Source organism: Cebus imitator, unplaced genomic scaffold (genome assembly GCF_001604975.1).
Source record: "Cebus imitator isolate Cc_AM_T3 unplaced genomic scaffold, Cebus_imitator-1.0 Scaffold113, whole genome shotgun sequence".
Taxonomy (NCBI): domain Eukaryota; kingdom Metazoa; phylum Chordata; class Mammalia; order Primates; family Cebidae; genus Cebus; species Cebus imitator.
The window spans coordinates 1,813,143-1,832,520 of record NW_016107428.1 but is presented as its reverse complement, the minus strand read 5'-3'; positions in this window follow the sequence as shown (position 1 = coordinate 1,832,520).

Below are 19,378 nucleotides of genomic sequence, written 5' to 3'. Positions count from 1 at the left end.
AAATCTGTGTTTTATTAATGGCATATAGTAAATAGTGATATTTTTGTCCAAACTGATTTCAGTCTTTTGATTGTTTAACTTATATTCAATGTTGTAATTGGTATAATTTGATTTAGGTCTGCCATTTTACATTTAATTTTTTTATATACTGCCCATTTCTTTCTCTTTTCCTCTTTTACAGCTTTATTTGTACTAAATTACGATTTCTAATGTATTAAATTTTTTGTGTATTTTATATATTTCTGTATTTTTGTTAAAAAACGGTTTTTTTTAATGCTTCCCGTTGTTCTTATCCATACACTTCTTAACTTATTGGAATCTACTTCAGATTTATACTAAATTTTAAAAGATGTAGATATGTTACTCCTATATAGCTCTACGGTCTCATCTTTTTTTGCAATTATTGTTGTACATACTTAATAACACATTGCTATTGCATATTACTGTATATAATTTTATGTCATTTAATTAAATTGATGAGAGAAAGCACATTTAAAGAATGTACGTTTTGCTTTTATTATTTTTAATTGGCACATAATAATTAGACATATTTATGGCATGTAGCCTAACATTTCAATGCTGGTATATTTATACAGTGAGTAGTGATTAAAGCAGGAATATTAGCATATCCATCACCTCAAACATTTATCATTTCTTTGTGTTGGAAATATTCAAGATCTGTACTTCTAGCTATTTGAAATACACAAAAGGTTACTGTTAGTTATATCCGCCCTAGAGTGCTATATAACACCTAGGATGTAGGCCTCCTATCTAGCTGTACTTTTTGTTTAACCAACCTTTGCTAGACCCCCTACAGTGTTTTGTATTGACCTTATTATTATTATTATTTCTGCTCTTTTATTCACTTCATCCCATCAAGTAGGAATCTTCAATTAGGTAAGAAAAAAATGTTATACATAATTTGAAAAGAATGAATATACTTTGGGAGAATCTGAAGGCAACAGGACAAGCTGATAGAAAGATGCCAAAGAGACTTGCAGGAGCTCCAGCAAACAGGTGATACTAAAGCATATCAGCCCTCATGAGGAGGCTTTCAATTTATTCTAAAGTTGCTAATCTTGCATCCAAAATAGTACTTATGGTGGTACAACATTTTTGTATTCTAGTAAAAATTTTTTTCTTTAAAATTTTATGAGGACACAAAAAATCATAAATATTTGAAGGGATATGTATCCTAAATACCCTGATTTTATTATTACACATTGCATGCATGTATCAAAATATCACATACACTCCATACATATGTGCAATTATTATATATCAACTTGAAAATATTAAAATAATAGGTGAAGCTTTGGGACACTAGCGGAGGAAATACTAAACTGATGCATGAAGAAATTTTCACAGCTCAGGGCACTTGTGTGGACTCATAGAAAACAATTACTGCTGACCATATAACAAAAAAAAAAATTACCTACAGATTAGGAATATACATGCCTCTAATAGAAAGTATAAAAATGTCAAAAATGAGAAGTTGCAGCATGGAACCCAGAGTTAACAGTGAAATCTGCAAAGAAACTTCAGAGAACTATGTTAAACTATTAAAAGAGATAAATGGAGGAATTAAACTTGAAGTGCAAGAATACAAGAACAAAACATTGTGAAGAAAAAGCGGTCAAAGGGAGTGGGATTGAGAAGAAATGTGGACAAAAAAATTTTAAAAAATGGTAAAGCTAAAACCACTACTATTTAGTGTAGATATATCATATTTAGTGTGTATATATATATTTTATCTGCTATATATAAACAGAATATATATATATATACATTTTATCTGCTATATACTGTTTATATATAGCAGATATAAACAGTGTATGTAGCAGATACATATAGCAGATATATAAGTATATATAAGATATATATCAGCCATATATACACTATTTATATATGCTGTTTATACCGTTTATATATCTATAAATGTATATGTTTTTATATAGCAGATATAAACAGTATATAGCAGATGAAACATTCATATATTCTGTTTATATATAGCAGAAAAAACATAATTTTATATACAGGAGATAAAATATATATATAATATATACACTAAATATAGCAGATATAAACAGTATATAGCAAATAAAATATATATACATATATATTCTGTTTATATATAGAAGATAAAATTTGAGATAATTAGACAGTATTTCTAAATTGTCTGCAGAACTCCTCTCTAGGGACATGGCTGTGAGTAAATTCAGGGAGTCATAGCATAGCCTTGGAGCCTGTTCCTGTCTGGATTGGACCTCCATTGACCAATGATTACAGTAAAAGCCACGGTAGAATCCAGTTGCCTCCGGAAACGACTGAAGCAGGAGGTATTCTAGCACCAGCAGTGGAAGCAGGAGGCTTGTTAGAGCCAGACACTTCATTCCAAATACAGACTGCCTGAGTTTTCCCAAGGGCTTCTTAAACATTTCTTATAAACACTGTTTTTGTTAGAAGCACCAATTGTATAAGACACTGTATTTTTTCCTCTTTTCCTTTACTGATTGGCCTACTTTTCTGAGATTCTCATTTAGCAATGGCTTTGCTTGTGAATGGGGCAGTTCTTTACCTAAACCAAATGCATAACAGCATTGCCACAGACAAAGATAAAATTGTATGTAAGCAAAGGTAGAAGGGAAGTATCATCTATGAAGGAATAACAAAATGAGACCACAGCAGCAATGTCTAATATTAAATATCTTCTATATTTTGTGAAGAAATAATTGCCAACTTTGAACCGTGTTTTTGACTAAACCGTAATTCAAGAACAAGGGTAATATGGAGACATTTCCAGGCAAATTAAACCAAGAAAATATTTAAAAAAAAATCATGGGAGCCTGAGATAACTGGAGAACTCAAGATTGATCCTATAATCATGAACTGGTTGAACAATGCAATTAAAGGAGGTAAGATAAATGAAATCATACAGAACGCAATCTATCAGTGTTCACTTTTTTTTCACTCAGTTTAAGTCTATGGAAATGCATCTAAACTGTTATTTTCAGATAGTTTTGTTCCTTTTTTATTGCTTAGTTGTTTTCCATAGTAGCATAAATGCACCACAATTCATTCATTCATCTATTAAGAACACCTGAGTAGTTTCCCCATTGGGAACATTACAAATAAAACCTCTTTATACATGAATGTACAGCGTTTTGCATGAACATGCGTTTCTATTTCTTTGGGTTGATGCCCAGGAGTGCAATCATTAGGTCATGTGAAATTCGAACATCTAGATTGTTAAGAAGTGTCTAAAGTGATTTCCAGAGCAAATGTACCATTTTCCTTTGCATGTCCCCACACATCTGAGCACTGTATGAATAATCCAGGTTCTCTGCATCTTTTGCATCTTTTCCAGCTTCTGATATTGTCACTGTATTTTTCAAAAAAATGTTAGCCATTACATTAGAATAATGGTATTATATTGTGCTTTTAATTTACGCTTCATAAATAGCTGTTGGTTGTTTCATGCATGCTTTTGTCATCTGTATGTCTTTTTTTTTTTTTTAGACGGAGTCTTGCTCTGTCATCCAGGCTGGATGGAATGGCCCAATCTCGGCTTACTGCAACCTCTGCTTCCTGGGTTCAAGTGATTCTCCTGCCTCAGCCTCCTGAGTAGCTGGGATTATAGGCATGCACCACAATGTCCAGCTAATTTTTGTATTTTTAGTAGAGACGGTGTTTCACCATCTTGGACAGGCTGGCCTTGAACACCTGACCTCGTGATCCACCCACCTCGGCCTCCAAAAGTGCTGGAATTACAGGTGTGAGCTACCGCACCTGGCCCATCTGTATGTCTTTAGTGAGATATCTTTTTGTATATTTGCCCATTTTCAAATTGGATTTATTTTTACTATTGAATTTTAAGCATTATTTATATACAGTATTTCAGATTCTAGGTTTTTCTCTTTAGAGATATGTGTTTTGTATATATTTCTTCTCACACTGTAGTTTGTCTTTTCATCCCCCAAAAGACTATTTTGCAGACCTAAAGTTTTTTGTTTTATTTTGTTTTGAATTTTGAAGAAGTCCAATTTATCAATATTGCCTTTTATGGACTGTGCTTTGGTATCAAGTCTAAGAACTCTTTGCCTAGCCCTAGATTTCAGTTATTTTCTCCTGTGTTTTTCTACCACTTTTAGTTTCACTTTTCACTTAAATCAATGATACATTTTGAGTTAACATTTGCATAAGATGTAAGCCTTAGGCCAGATTTCTTACCTATGAATATCCAATAGCTGTAGCACTGTTTGTTTACAAGGTTGTCTTTCCTCCACTGAATTGCTTTTGCACCTTTGTTAAATATCAAGTGAGCATATTTGCGCAGGTCTGTTACAATGTTCTGTATATTTTTTCATTGTTCCCTATCTGTGTACAAATATCACATTTATTTTTGTAACTATATAAACACATCTTCAAATCAGATAGCTGTTGATTCCTTCCTATTTTATTCTTTGTTTCATAATTGTTTTAGCTATTTTAGTTTTTGCCTTTCGAGATTTTAGAATAATCTTTTCTATATTTATAAAATATGTTGGAGAGACTTTGAAAGACGCTGTTAATCATGTATATCAATTTGAAAAGAAGTGACATCTTTATTATGCTAACTTTCATAATCCATGCATATAATATACCTCTTTATCTTATTTACATCTTGTATCTCTTTTTGTGGCATTTTGTAATTTTTTTTTTTTTGAGATGGAGTCTTGCTCTGTAGCCCAGGCTAGAGTGCAATGGCACAATCTCTTCTTACTGTGACGTCTGCCTCCTGGGTCCCGGTTCAAGCAATTCTCCTACCTCAGCCTCCCAAATAGCTGGGATTACAGGCACAAGCCATCATGCCCAGCTAATTTTTGTATTTTTTAGTAGAGATGGGGTTTTATCATGTTGGCCAGTCTGGTCTTGAACTCCTGACCTTGTGATCCACCTGCCTCGGCCTCCCAAAGTGCTGGGATTACAGGCATGAGCCACTATGCCCGGCCTGTAATTTTTAAATTATATGTCTTTTGTATATTTTGTTAGATTTATACCTAAATATTTCATTTTTATTAAGAAACTCTAGATGGTACTATATTTTAAATATTTAGTGGGCATGTGTTTATTGCTGGTATTTACAAAATAAATTGATTTTTGTATGTTTAATTTGTATCCTGCAACCTTGCTAAACTCATCAGTACTGAGGGGGTTACTGTTGCATTTTGTTTTACTTTTTATGGATTTGGGGGGATTATCTATGTAGACAGTTATGTCATCTGAAAATACAAACTTTTTTTTTTTCTCTTTCCAAACTGTATGCCATTTATTTCCTTTCTTTGTCTTAGTGTACTGGCTAGAAATTCCAACACTATATTTAATAAGAAAGCCAAAGGCAGATATACTAGCCTTATTTTTAATCATATGAGAAAACCATTGTCTTTCATCATTGAATATAATTTTAAATATCAGTGTTGGAGACACTTTCTTTCAAGTTGAAAAAAATTCTCCTTAATTCCAGTTTTTCTGAAATATTTATTATGCTTGAGTGTTGAATTCTGAATATGCTTTTTTGTGATATATTGATATGATCATGAAACTGTTTATGAACTCACACTGATTAATTTATAAATATTGAACCAGTCTTACCCTCCTGAAATATACATCAGCTGATAATGGCATATCATTATTATATTACTGAATTCTATTTCTTAATAGTTTGTTAAGGATTTTTGTCTCTATATTCATGAAAAATATTCACTTACAGTTTTCTTTCTTAGTTTTGTCTTTGGTTTTGGTAAAAAGTTACTGTTAGCATCAAAAAAATAAATTCGAAATTTTTTATGTATTTATTTTCTAGAAGAGATTGTGTAAAATCAACATTAATTTGTCATTAAATGCCAGATAGAATTCTCAAATGACACCATCTCAGCTTGGAGATTTCATTTTTGGTATATTTTAAATTCTAAATTCAATTTTTTATAGTTTTAAGGCTGAATATCATGTTGGATAATTTTGTTTTTGTTTATTGAGAAATTGATTCATTTCATAAAGTTATTAAATTTACATGATTCAAGTTATTTGTGGTATTCCTTATTATCCTTTTAAAATCTGCAGGGTCTGTGTGACATCCCTTATTTCATTAATTTGCACCTTCTATCTTTTTAAATTAGCAAGTCTAGTAAAAGTTCTGTCAATTATAAATAATTTTACAAAAGAATCCAATTTTTGTTTGAATGATTTTCTTTATTACTTTTCTATTTTCAAATTGATTGGTTTCTGCTCTTATTTTTATAATTTCCCTCCTTTTTCTTACTTTGGATTTTTTTTCCCCCTTAGGTTTTTGGGGTTGGAGCCTAATAATTGTTTCAAGACTTTTTCTCCTTTCTGATATAAGCATTTTGTGCCATAAATTTCTTTATCAGAATGGCTGGAGCTTTTTCTCATAATTTTTAATATGATAAACCTTAACTTTCCTTCAATTAAATATAGTTTGCATTTACTTTGAGACTTCCTGTTACTGCTCTGGATTACTTAGACATGTGTTGTTTACTAACCAAGTTTTATGGGTTAAATTGTGGTCTTCCCAAGAAAAATATGTCCATGTATATTCTTTACCAGTTTATGTGAACATTTTTGGAAGTAGGGTGTTTGCGGATCTAATCAAGTTAAGACGAAAGTGAGCCATAATCCATTACAACTGGTGTCCTTGTAAGTAGAGTAGAGATTAGACATCCAGAGATGGTTGCTATTTGAACAGGTGGGAGAGTGAAGTTTTGTTTCCAGGAGGCAAGGAATGCCAAGAATTCTAGGTAATCACTGGAAAGAACCAAGGAAGTGTTTTTTCAGAGACTTCAGAGGAGGAGGATGGCCCTGCCAACATCTTGATTTCAGACTTCTAGCCTCCAGAACTATGAGAAAATATTTCCATTGTTTTAATTATGCCATAAGAAATAACATACAAAATGTTATAAAAGCTCTTTACTTCCAGTGTGTCCCTGGAACCCCAAACCAAAGATGTCTTACTCTCTAGAGTCTCATTATTTTTAGATGAGAACACAAGATGATACTCTTTATAAATGAAGACCTTTCTCCTTTCTTCAGTAGAAATGTTCTTTTATATCATTAATTTTAAAACTGGCAAAATTAATAAAGACTCTATTCCATAATTTATTATCTGTCACTTAATTGGAGTGCCTTCTAACTTTTCAAAAGAATTTTTGAAGCCAAGTTAGATCACTCAGCTTTTATCAGTGTTCTACTTTTCTGGTAAAATGCTTTAAGGTCTAAATCAATAGCTGTAGTAACACATGTATAGCTCAGCATGATTGTTATGTGGCTTGACTGACTTCAGTCTATCTCTAGACTCAGTTCTCATCAAACTTAACTCACAATGGCATTCTAATTTTCTAATTATTCAGACCAATTTTCAAACTTTCTGATCATACTGATGCTAGTTTTCTAATATCCTGTCCTTTACTGACTGAAATCCTATTAAATGTTGCATGTCTAGCTAAAATGCTAAATTTTATGAGGACTTCCTAAATTTCCAACTATATTATTAGTGGTTTATTCTCCCAAGAGCACAATTTGTCAGTTTTATCATGCCACCTATTATGACTACAGGCAAATCTACCTAACCCAATGTACTGCAATATATTTTTAGGTAGGGTAATATCTTTTCTTTTTTTTTTTTTTTTTTTTTTGTAGCAACTAACAGGGTTGTTTGCAAACTACTGTATGCAGTAAATATTTTTCCACCAGAAAAAAGTGGTTTCATGTTCCCAAATGATTCATTCAATCTGGAAAATGATACTGAAAGAAACTCTTGGAAGTTACTGTTTAGAAAATTTACTTACAGTCTGATTTTCGTGTCCAGGATAATACAAAGATAGTTGCTGTAATCTACAATAAAAATATATTTTACTTTTCTCCTTAATGGAATAGTTAGACAGAGGATTATCCCCATGGTATTATTCAATTCTACCTGTGAGCAAGGTACTGTGCTTAGCTCTTTAATTACAATATTATGAGGACAGATACGAAGGGAAGTAGACTAATGAATGTTCATGATAATTTTTATAAAGTGTTTACTGTTAAATTTTCTAACAAGTCTCACTCATTTTAAGGACTGAATTTCATATGTATACATCACAGTTCCTTTATATATCATCCATTAACAGTTTATTTCTCTATCTTGGCTAATTTGAATAATGCTGCAAGAACAAATGGTAAATGACCTTGGGTAATTTTTTTTTAAAAATGCTAAAGTTTATACATGGTATTCCTACATCATCTCTTTTTATGGATAAGTCATTTATGAGAATTGAAATAATTAGAATTGGAAAAAAGAAAACTAGAAACAAACTAGATTTTAATATGAACCTGTTTATTAAATATTGATCATATCCAGACATCACACACAATCTAAAATAGAAGGAAATATTATTATTTGTGAAAACTTGGTTTAACCTAGAAGACATTATGCCAAGTGAAATAAGCCAGGGACAGGACAAATGCTACGTGACTCCACTTGTAAGAGGTATCTAAAATAGTGAAAATTATAGAAGCAGAAAATTGAATGGTGGTTGCCAGAAGATGTGGGAGGAGAAAATGGGGATATGTTATTCAGTTAATATAAAGAAAGTTACAGTTATACAAGATGAATAAGTTCTAGATATCTGCTATACAATATAGTGCTTATGGTTAACAATATAGTGTTGTGCATTTGAAAATGTGGTGAGGGAAGATCTCATGTTAAACATTGTTACAGCAAAAAAAATTTTTTTAAAAGAAACACAAGAAAACTTTTAGAGGAGATGGATATATTTGTTATCTTGAATGTTGTGATAACATCATAGATATACCCATATAACCAATTTCATCAAATTGTATACATTAAATATGTGCAAATTTTTATATATTAATCTCATATATATATATATATATATATATATATATATATATTTTTTTTTTTTTAAGAGAGGGGACAGAGTCTTGCTTTATCACCAGGCCAGAGTGCAGTGGTGCTATCTCGGCTCACTGCAGCCTCTTTCTCCCAGGCTCACGTGATCTTCCCACCTCAGGCTCCCAAGTAGCTGTGACTACAGGCACATGCCACAACACTTGACTAATTTTTCGTTATTTTTATGGGGTTTCACTATGTTACCCAGCCTGATTTCAAACTCCTGGATTCAAGCAATTCACCCTCCTCGGCCTCCCAAACTACTAGGATTACAAGCATGAGAAATTGTGCCCAGCCAATAATTATAAATAAGATTAATAAAACACCATCACAAATATTTAAGACAGAAAACATTATCCTCATTTTATAGAAAATGAAACTAAAATATTAATAACATCATCAAAAATTCCAGTGAATACTAAAAACACTTTTTAAGAACTTAGCCTCATTTTATTTGCAAGTTTACCTTAGAATGCATAAGCCACATGTTTATGATTTGAAGTCACAAAACTATTTAGTATGTGATAGGCCGAGATTCAAACTCAGGTTGTTCTGACATATAAACCCTTACTTATAACCACTGTTCTGTAAACACAATCTGAAATTTTCCTATATATTCCTAATATTGTATCAATCATATTGTAAAAATGTCTCTGTTCCACTAGAAAGCAACAGTTTAGGAATATATAAATGAAAACTATCAAAGAAACAACTTTATCATCATCTCTGAAAGTTTATGAACAACCAATTTCTCCAGGCTGGAGAGGATGAGCCAACACCCATCACAGAAGTTCAAGATCTGCTTTACAGCATTCCTCTCTACTAAATCCTGAGCAGCAGGGAAAAATGCAGTTGGACTGTAAAGAGTACAAATGGCTACAAAAACTCACAAGTAGTGGAGTTACATGAGGAGGAAGAGAATTAGTTTCTGGATTCATTGTTTCAAACAAGTACCCCCGCTAGAAAAATGACAGAAGACACTCAGACAACTGTTTAATCAAGAGAAACAGGTGAACATTTCAGCACAGGATGAATGTCAAATCTGACAGTGAATGAATAATGATGAGGTATTACCATGAATCAGAGGGAAAGCTTCGCATGTATGTGCCTACTATGAGAAGCCTCAAAAGAAAATGCTGTCTTCTTCTTCATGTGAACTTAAACTGTTACCAGTTGTCAGCAGTGGAAACTTAGAACATGAGAAATTCTCTCTTCTATTTGCCCAGTCCAAGTATGCATGTTTCGATTAAAAATAAACTTGTGTTTTGTGTACCTACTCTGCATCAAGCACTATAAGAGATGAACAGATGTACAAAAATATAAGAGGAACACATTACTATTCATGAAACTACTAAACTGGCAACCTGGACAGCTGAGAAAAGGATACAGAAAGTACAGGAAAAGTCACACAGGTGATGAAATACAATCAGTGCTATATAAATCATCCATAAAACAAAGAAGGAATTAGATGTCATTTTATTAAACTCAAAATGCTTCCAACTTTATGGAATGCTAATACTAACCTAGGTCTCAATGAACTTGGTTTCTTTTATTTTCATGTTTTCCTATTGCTGAGTAAGTTTAGAGTATTAAGTGGTTGCTTATCTTTTTCATATGTATGTATAAATGATTTTCCCATAATGGCCATAAATTAGAAAAAAAAAGGCAATGAGCTCATGTGAAATCAAAGTAAGTTAGGGGATGGGGGAGATAAGTGTAATGAGGATCAATAAGCAGTGATTGCTTGATCAGGACCAAATTGCCTTTGGCTCATTTGGATTGACTGTATTTCAGGCAAAGGGGGAGTCTGATTCATTTAAAAGCTGAGGGTAGAATTAGATACAAAGTATCAAAGTTCTGAGAAGTCTATAACAAGCCAAAGAACAGTGATTGACTTCTGCTGTTTGATTAATAATCGGTAAATGTGTCTTATCTTTCAATATAGATACTTGCATTTCAAAATTGGAGTGGTATAAGTCAAGAAATAAAGCGCAAAGGTAGTGAGAGGCAGGCAACAGCCAAATGACTAGGCAAATAGGAAAGAGTCCCTAGAGAATCTCTCCCCTGTCCAGGTCACTGTCCACAGGGGGCTTGCCTAAACATGCCCATGGTGAAAAATTCTATCCCTTAAGGCATGGGCAGCAAGGGAAATAAATCAATGTGGAGTGGCTCAGACTAAGAGTGCACTGGAGGACCTGGGAGCAGCCACCAGGAATTCATACCTTGTCCTCAAGAGGATCCTAGTCTCTTCAGCTCATGTGTGGCAGCCCTGGTATTTAATTGTGAGGTGGAAACCTGTTTGCAGGATCCCTCTCTTTGCTGAGAGCTTTCCTTTTGCTTAATAAATTCCACCTTCCTTCAGTGTGTCCCTATGCCTAATTTTTCCCAATCAAGAGACAAGAACCCAGATTTAGATGAACTCAGAGTCAAAAAGTCCTGCATCAGTAGGATTACAGACGTTGATTTAGGCTATGTTGGAAGATATTTTTTAAATTCTTTGTTTACTTGTGTGTATCTCCCTCTTTGCCTTCCATCAAATAGTGCTGGCTCATCTACCACTCAAACTACACATTATCCTGCCTTGCTTTGGGCCATCTTTTTATGTGAAGAACTACGTGGGTCTAAGTCTTATTTTGATATGGAATGCTAGAGTGTAGCAATAGTTTTAAACTCAATACAGGTCTGAAAAGTACTTTTCATTTGGCAAAAGTCCTCTTAATTTTCAAAATGTTTTTGAGATAGCCAACAGATGTAGCTATAAGAAGCAAGGTGACATTATTTCACATCTCACTTTCCTTAAGTATTATAATAGTCCCTGTCCAGAAAACTTCCCCCTCACCATACCACCCCACCCCCAACACCAGGGAGAAAGAGGAAAATAGAACAACTCTGTCCCTGCACATTACTTGGATCGCCTTGGAAATGATTGTGGTCCCTGACAGGAAGAATTTTACCTTGAAAGTGATACCATCTCTCAATATGATGATTATAATTTCTGAAGAGGAATAGGAAAGGCAGAAGAATGAACTTGGTTTTACATTTTGGAAATGAGACAATGTTTGAATTGCAAAATTCAGTTTCAGGAAGAAAGTGAATGATTCTCTAAGCATGAAAATATGCTCGGCAGACATCTCAGGAGAAGGGATCCTCAGGGTATTTTTTTAAGTCAAACTTCAAACTCTACTGGGTACAAGCTGGGTTCAAGTGGTATGGAAGCTTTTGCTCCATTACAGTTATACTTTTAATAGGCAAGAATTCCAGTTTTTGAGAATCCAAGACACCTCATGAGTATGAAAAAAATATATGCAGGGACCCCACTTAGAAATCGGCAGGGCCCAGCCAAGCATGGAAATAAAGGAAAATCTTGATTTCCTTCAAGGAAGAGTTTAGGCACCTATGTTGCTTTGAAAAGTAAATGAGAAGTCTGATAAGCAAGAAGGTAATAATCACTTAAAACAATTCCTAAGGAAGTTAGAGACAAGAAATGTTTGTTTCCTTGTAGAAACCAAAGAAAATATAGTAACAAATATCACTGAGTTGTTTTTCAGAGACCTGGATCCCCTCCAAATGGAAAATGACATCTGCTGACCCAATGTTCTAAATTTCTTCTTGAGGGAGTGGGAGGATGTCATACTAGTAAGCCAGAGCTTAACATTCTTTCTGCCTACTCCAAGTATTTAGACAGTGTTCCTTTCTTCAACAATTATAAATCAGAGAATCTTTGTATCTTCCTAATACCTGTGAGGTTTTGCTTCCAGATGTCCCATATTTTTAGTTCAAAACCATGTATAGCCTCCATGCATTGATTTATAACTTTGCTCATTACTTCTGCCTCCCCTCCTTTAAACATCATTACATTTAAGCCAGTGTGAGGGGTTAGAGTCTTAAGCAATCGCTACCCAATTCTCCTTGCTTGATGCCTTGCAATAAATGCCTCCTTTTCTCTCAGTGCAAAACCCAATGTCAGTGTATGGCTTTGCTGCACTGGGCAGGCAGGCCCACATTTGGTTCAGTAGCAGTTATGTGTCTCTATGAAAAAAAAATTGTGCATACCTACCTGTAGAAAGTGTTATGTAATGATAAAAACTAATATGTAAAAATTAACATTGGTTTAACATTTACAATTCTAAGGTGTAGGTTTAAGAGACACAGAAAGGTAAAGTAACTTGTTCTGCTCCAACACAAAGTTGGAGCAGAGCAGTGCTAGAATTCCACCTAAATCAATCTGGTTAAAGAGATCAAGCTGTCAGTCCACTATAATCTATGGCCTTCTTAATAAAAATGTGCAGGTGGTAAGATTTTTCTCAATATAAGGGAAGTGTTTACTACAATTTAGCTGTTTCACCATAGAAGGAACACTTCATTCAGAAGTAAACTCATCAACATTGGAAGCAGTTCAATAAAAGTATGATGTTCTACAGGAGAAGTTAGCAAGCTTTCTCTGTAAATAGATAGTACTTATTTTATGTTTTACAGACTATTCAATCTCTGACACAACAACTTCACTATACTGTCATAGTGTAAAAGCAGCCATAGACAATAAATAAATGAATGTGACTATTTGAATGAAGCTTTATTTATGGGCACTGAAATTTGCGTTTCATATAATTTTCATACATCACAACATGTATCGTTCTTATGATTTCTTTAAACCATTTAAAAATAAGAAGGCAATTCTTTGCTGGAGAGATATGGAAATGTAGGCAGCCAAATATCTAGATTTGTGAGTTGATGCTTTTATATTGTCGCAGAACCTCTTTTAGAAGCTATGATTCTCATTTCATTTGAGCCAAAAGTTAAAAAAGGAAATTACAGTATGGAGTCAGTGAGTATAGAAATTCAAAACTATTGTAGTTTAAATATATAAATAATTATATCAGTTGCTAAATACCTACTATGAGTTAGGGACTAAAATAGGAAGTTGATATCTGTTGATGAGTTGAAAATAGTTCGTATTTTCTTGGACTTTACAGTCTGGTGAGGAGTGTGTGTAGATGGGTACATAGACATTAAACCATGAACACACACATACACACACACACACAATTACACATGGGTTAACTTCAACAAACTAATACTGCAAGTTTCAGTTAAGCAAAATAAATGTACTCTAGATGTCTGCTACGTAATATTGTACCTATAGTAGTCAACAAAAATATAGTGTGTCCTTAAAAATTTGTCATGAGAGACCTCATTTTTTTTTTTTTTTGAATGGTGTCTCGCTCTGTCACCCAGGCTAGAGTGCAGTGGTGCAATCTCAGCTCACTGCAACCTTCACCTCTCTGGTTCAAGCAATTCCCCTGCCTCAGCCTCTGGAGTAGCTGAGATTACAGGCTCATGCCACCACGCCTGGCTGATTTTTTTTTTTTTGTATTTTTTGTAGAGACAGGGTTTCACCATGTTGGTGAGACTGGTCTCGAATTCCTGACTTCAGGCAATCCACCCGCCGTAGCCTCCCAAGATCTCATCTTATGTTAAGTATTCTTTCCACAATTAAAAAGAAGAAGAATCAGAAAAAAACCATAGTGCACTGGAAAGAAATCATTCTCTCTGCCTTATGTTGGTTTATTCACATTGCCTTTCTCAGGTGGCTTTGTCAATGTCCATGGTGAGTGTGCTGAGAAGCCAGCTACTGGGAGAGAGGAAACACTTATCTGCAGTATTTGAAAATTTCCCTGATGTAAATATTCCTACTACAGCTGATTTAAAGCTTCCTAAATGCCATCACTAAATGTAGATTTGAGAAGCAATGTATATAACTGGCTCTCAGCAGTGGTATGAAACCCGCTCTAACTTATATAAGCTTTGTCTCAGCTAGTCAATGATCTTGGACAATGGCTTTACTTGTTTGGATCACTATTTCCTTATTTGTTAAATATAAAATTTTATAATAACCCAAGCCATATAATAATATGTTATGCACACCACACAATATTGTAGGAATAAAATGCATCTTACATAAAAACACTTGGTAAAAGTTCTGTACAGATATAGAGTTATTGTCATTAGTAATAATGGCAAAAACACTTTTAACTTGGGGAAAGGGGACATCATATAGTTCTCAGATTCTGTTAGCTGTACTTGATATTGGTAATATCATATTGGAAATTCACTTACATTTTCTTCCAAGTCTCAGTTTGGGTGCTCGTTAAATTAGAAACATATAACACATAGGATTGTGGTACACAAAAGATTTATTCTAGTGCCTGGCATGGGTGCTTAATAAATATTAGCTCTTATTTTTGTAATTTCCCACAAATAACATCATGTAAATACCTCTGGAGTCTAGTTTCTTCATCAGAAAGAAATTAAGAAACCATACACAGAGGTATTATAAAATCAAACACAAACACTCTGATAATTTTAAATCACAACAGTAAAATGGGGAGCAATAAAGAGAATTGGGATATATTGAGCTCTTCTTATTGTGAATTCCAAGTAGGTCATTACATACTCAAAGCCACTTAGCCTTATGACAAATCATAAGATAAACCCATTTTACAGATGAGAACACTAAGATTATGAGAGTTAGAAAAATGCCCAGAGTCAAAATATTTTGTAAGTGGCAAAGAGATTCAAAATTTGATTTTTCTCTCTTTCTTCAATGTTTGTGTCCATTCTCTATGAAATAAGACTGTAAGTTTCTAGGTGGACAGATACCTCCATTTAGATAATTGTCAGTTAAAGAATATAGAGCTGTTGTCATCCTGATACTTTTTATCCCTAGCCCTGATTATTATGTTTTAACATCCAATTTTTTGGCCTCCTTTCATATGTCGTTTGTAATTGACAGCCTTTTTTTTTAAACAGACATTTCAGGATTTGGATAATCTATGAATATGAATTTGATGGCATATGCTGTGTTGTATTTAACTGGTCCTTAAACTATATCCTCACATTATTGAATAATTACCTACTGCCCAAGTAAGTCTAGAATTATCCCAGTGGTTTATGCTGTCAGAAAATAATTTGTTTTTTAAAAAAGTATTACTTACTTAAAATTATCTGACAATTTGTGTGTTCTATGCTTACTTAGCGTACACACACACGCACACACACATGAATCAAAGATAAAAATTTCAAACCAAACTACCAGAAATTCCTACTATATATAAGAAAAAGTAGGCATGGAAGTAGAAAAGGAGAGGAAGATATAAATGTACTTTAAAGACTGAATAAATAAAACACAGCATACAGGGAATCAACCCAAGATGGCTGTTTAGGAACAGCTCAGGATTGCAGCTCCCAGTGAAAGTGCAGAGGGTGAGTGGATGCCACAATTTTATTGCCCACAGACTAGGAAATTCCCAGGCGGAGGAGCTGCACAGGTTGCCAGCACGGCTGTTTCGGCCAGCGTGGCTGCACCCAGCGTGGCTGCTTTGTTGGCGCCCCAGAGCAGCAGTTCTCCGTACAAAATACACCGGTCCGGGTGCCCTTTTGGCTGGCAATTGGAGCCATGGGAAGTCGCCCATTCATCTGTTTAAAAAGGGGACTGAGCAGGGAACCAGGACAGTAGATTCCAGGGCAAAAAAAAGTGCCACGAATCTCAGTGCCGCTGTTTAAGCCAGTGCAGTGACTTGCGGCAGGGGAAAACACACAGACCCCCCAGTGCCTCTTCAAAGGCAACTGGAACACCAACTTAAAAAAAAAAAAAGGCTCTGAGGCAGGGAGCCAGGCGATCAGGCTTGGCTGGCCCCACCCCCACAAAAGAACAGCAATCAGAAACTCTCTGGATTTAGAGTTTCACAGCAAGTGCAGCTGAACCTGGGATGGTCCAGCTCTGTGGGGGAGGGGCGTCCACCATTACTGAGGGAGCCCACCACTACGGAGGTAGTCAGGCAATGCTGGGGAAGCCCGCTATTGCCATGGAAACCCGCCATTGCTGAGGCAGCCTGCCGTTGTCAAGGCAACCCGCCACTACAGAGAGACTTCGCCCCAACAGAGGTGGGCCACCATTGCCGAGGCAGTTCTAACCACACCCATATAAACAGGACTACAGGGAAGTTCACTCAGCAGCTGGGTGGAGCTCACTGCAGCTCAGCAAAGCCTCTACAGGCAGACAGTGACTAGGCAGCCTCCTTGCTGGGCAGGGCAGCTCTGAAGGGAAAAAAAAGAAGGCAGCATCATAACGGAAACTCATAAAGCCCTAAATCCCTGGGACAGAGTGCCTGGGAACAAAAAGTGGTTTATGAGTTCTGCTGCAGCAGACCTAAACGTACTTGCCCAGCAGCTCTGAATGAACAACGGAGCTCACAGCTCAGCATTTGAGCTCCTATAAAGAAGAAACCATATCCCCAAGCAGCCCCCTTACCCCTGTATATCCAAAGAGCCACCACATAAAGGACAGATCAGATTGACGCTTGGCAGGTTATCCTTCTGGGACAAAGATAGCAGCAGAAGAAAACTGGTAACAACCCTTACTGTTCAGCAGCTGCTGCAGGTGATCCCCAAGCAAGCAGGGCCTGGACTAGACCTCAGCAGACCTACAGTAGAGGGGCCAGACTGTCAGAAGGAAAACCAAGAAACAGAAATAACCTCATCATCAACAAACAGAACGTCCACTCAGAGACCCAATCTGAAGGCCAGCAACTACAAAGACGACAAGTGGATAAATCCATAAAGATGGGAAGAAACCAGCGCAAAAAGGATTAAAACACCAGAAACCAGAACACCTCTCCTCCTACAAGGGATCACAACTCCTCACCAGCAAGAGAACAAGGTTGGATGGAGAACGAGTGTGATGAAATGACAGAATCAGACTTCAGAAGGTGGGTAGTAAGAAACTTCTGTGAACTTAAAGAACATGTTCTAACCCAATGCAAAGAAACTAAGTACCTTGAAAAAAGATTTGACGAAATGCTAACGAGAATGGACAAAATAGAAAGGAATATAAGTGAATTGATGGAGCTGAAAAACACAACACGAAAACTTCACGAAGCATGCAGAAGAATCAACAGCTGAATTGACCAAGCAGAAGAAAGAATATCAGAGGTCGAAGATCAACTCAATGAAATAAAAAGGGGAGGCAAGAATAGAAAAAAGGGTAAAAAGGAATGAACAAAGTCTCCCAGAAATGTGGGACTATGTGAAAAAACCTAATCTATGTTTGATAGGCGTACCTGAATACGACGAAGAGAATGAATCCAAGCTGGAAAATACTCAACAGGATATTATCCAGGAAAACTTCCCCAACCTAGCAGGGCAGGCCAATATTCAAGTCCAGGAAATACAGAGAACACCACAAAGATATTCGTCAAGAAGAGCAACACCAAGGCACATAATCGTCCGATTCACCAGGGTTGAAATGAAGGAAAAAAATACTAAGGGCAGCCAGAGAGAAAGGTCGGGTTATCCACAAAGGGAAGCCCATCAGACTCACAGCAGATCTCTCAGCAGAAACCCTACAAGCCAGAAGAGATTGGGGGCCAATATTCAACATCCTTAAAGAAAATAACTTTCAACCCAGAATCTCCTATCCAGCCAAACTAAGCTTCATACGTGAAGGAAAAATAAAATCCTTTGTGAACATGCAAGTACTCAGAGATTTCGTCACCACCAGGCCAGCTTTACAAGAGCTCCTGAAACAGGCTCTACACATATAAAGGAACAAACAATACCAGCCACTCCAAAAATATGCCAAATGGTAAAGAAAATCAACACAATGAAGAATCTGCATCAAGCAATGGGCAAAACAGCCAGCTGCACTAAAATGGCAGTATCAAATTCACACATAACAATATTAACCCTAAATGGACTAAATGCCCCAATCAAAAGACACAGACTGGCAAACTGGATAAAAAGCCAAAACCCATCGGTATGCTGTATCCAGGAAACCCTTCTCACATGCAAGGATACACAAAGGCTCAAAATAAAGGGATGGAGGAAGATTTACCAAGCAAATGGAGAGCAAAAAAGAGCAGGAGTTGCAATTCTCATCTCTGATAAATTAGACTTTAAAGCAACAAAGATCAAAAGAGACAAAGAAGGACATTACATAATGGTATAAGGATCAATGCAACAAGAAAAGCTAACGATCCTAAATATGTACGCACCCAATATAGGAGCACCTAGATACATAAGGAAAGTTCTTAATGACTTACAAAGAGACTCAGACTCCCAAACAATTATAGTGGGAGACTTTAACACACCATTGTCAATATTAGACAGATCAACAAGACAGAAAATTAACAAGGATATCCAGGACTTGAACTCAGACCTGGACCAAGCAAACCTAATAGACATTTACAGAACTCTCTACTCCCAATCCAGAGAATATACGTTCTTCTCAGCACCACATCACACCTACTCTAAAATTGACCACATAATTGGGAGTAAATCACTCCTCAGCAAATGCAAAAGAAGGGAAATCATAACAAACAGTCTCTCAGACCACAGTGCAATCAAGTTAGAACTCAGAATTCAAAAACTAAC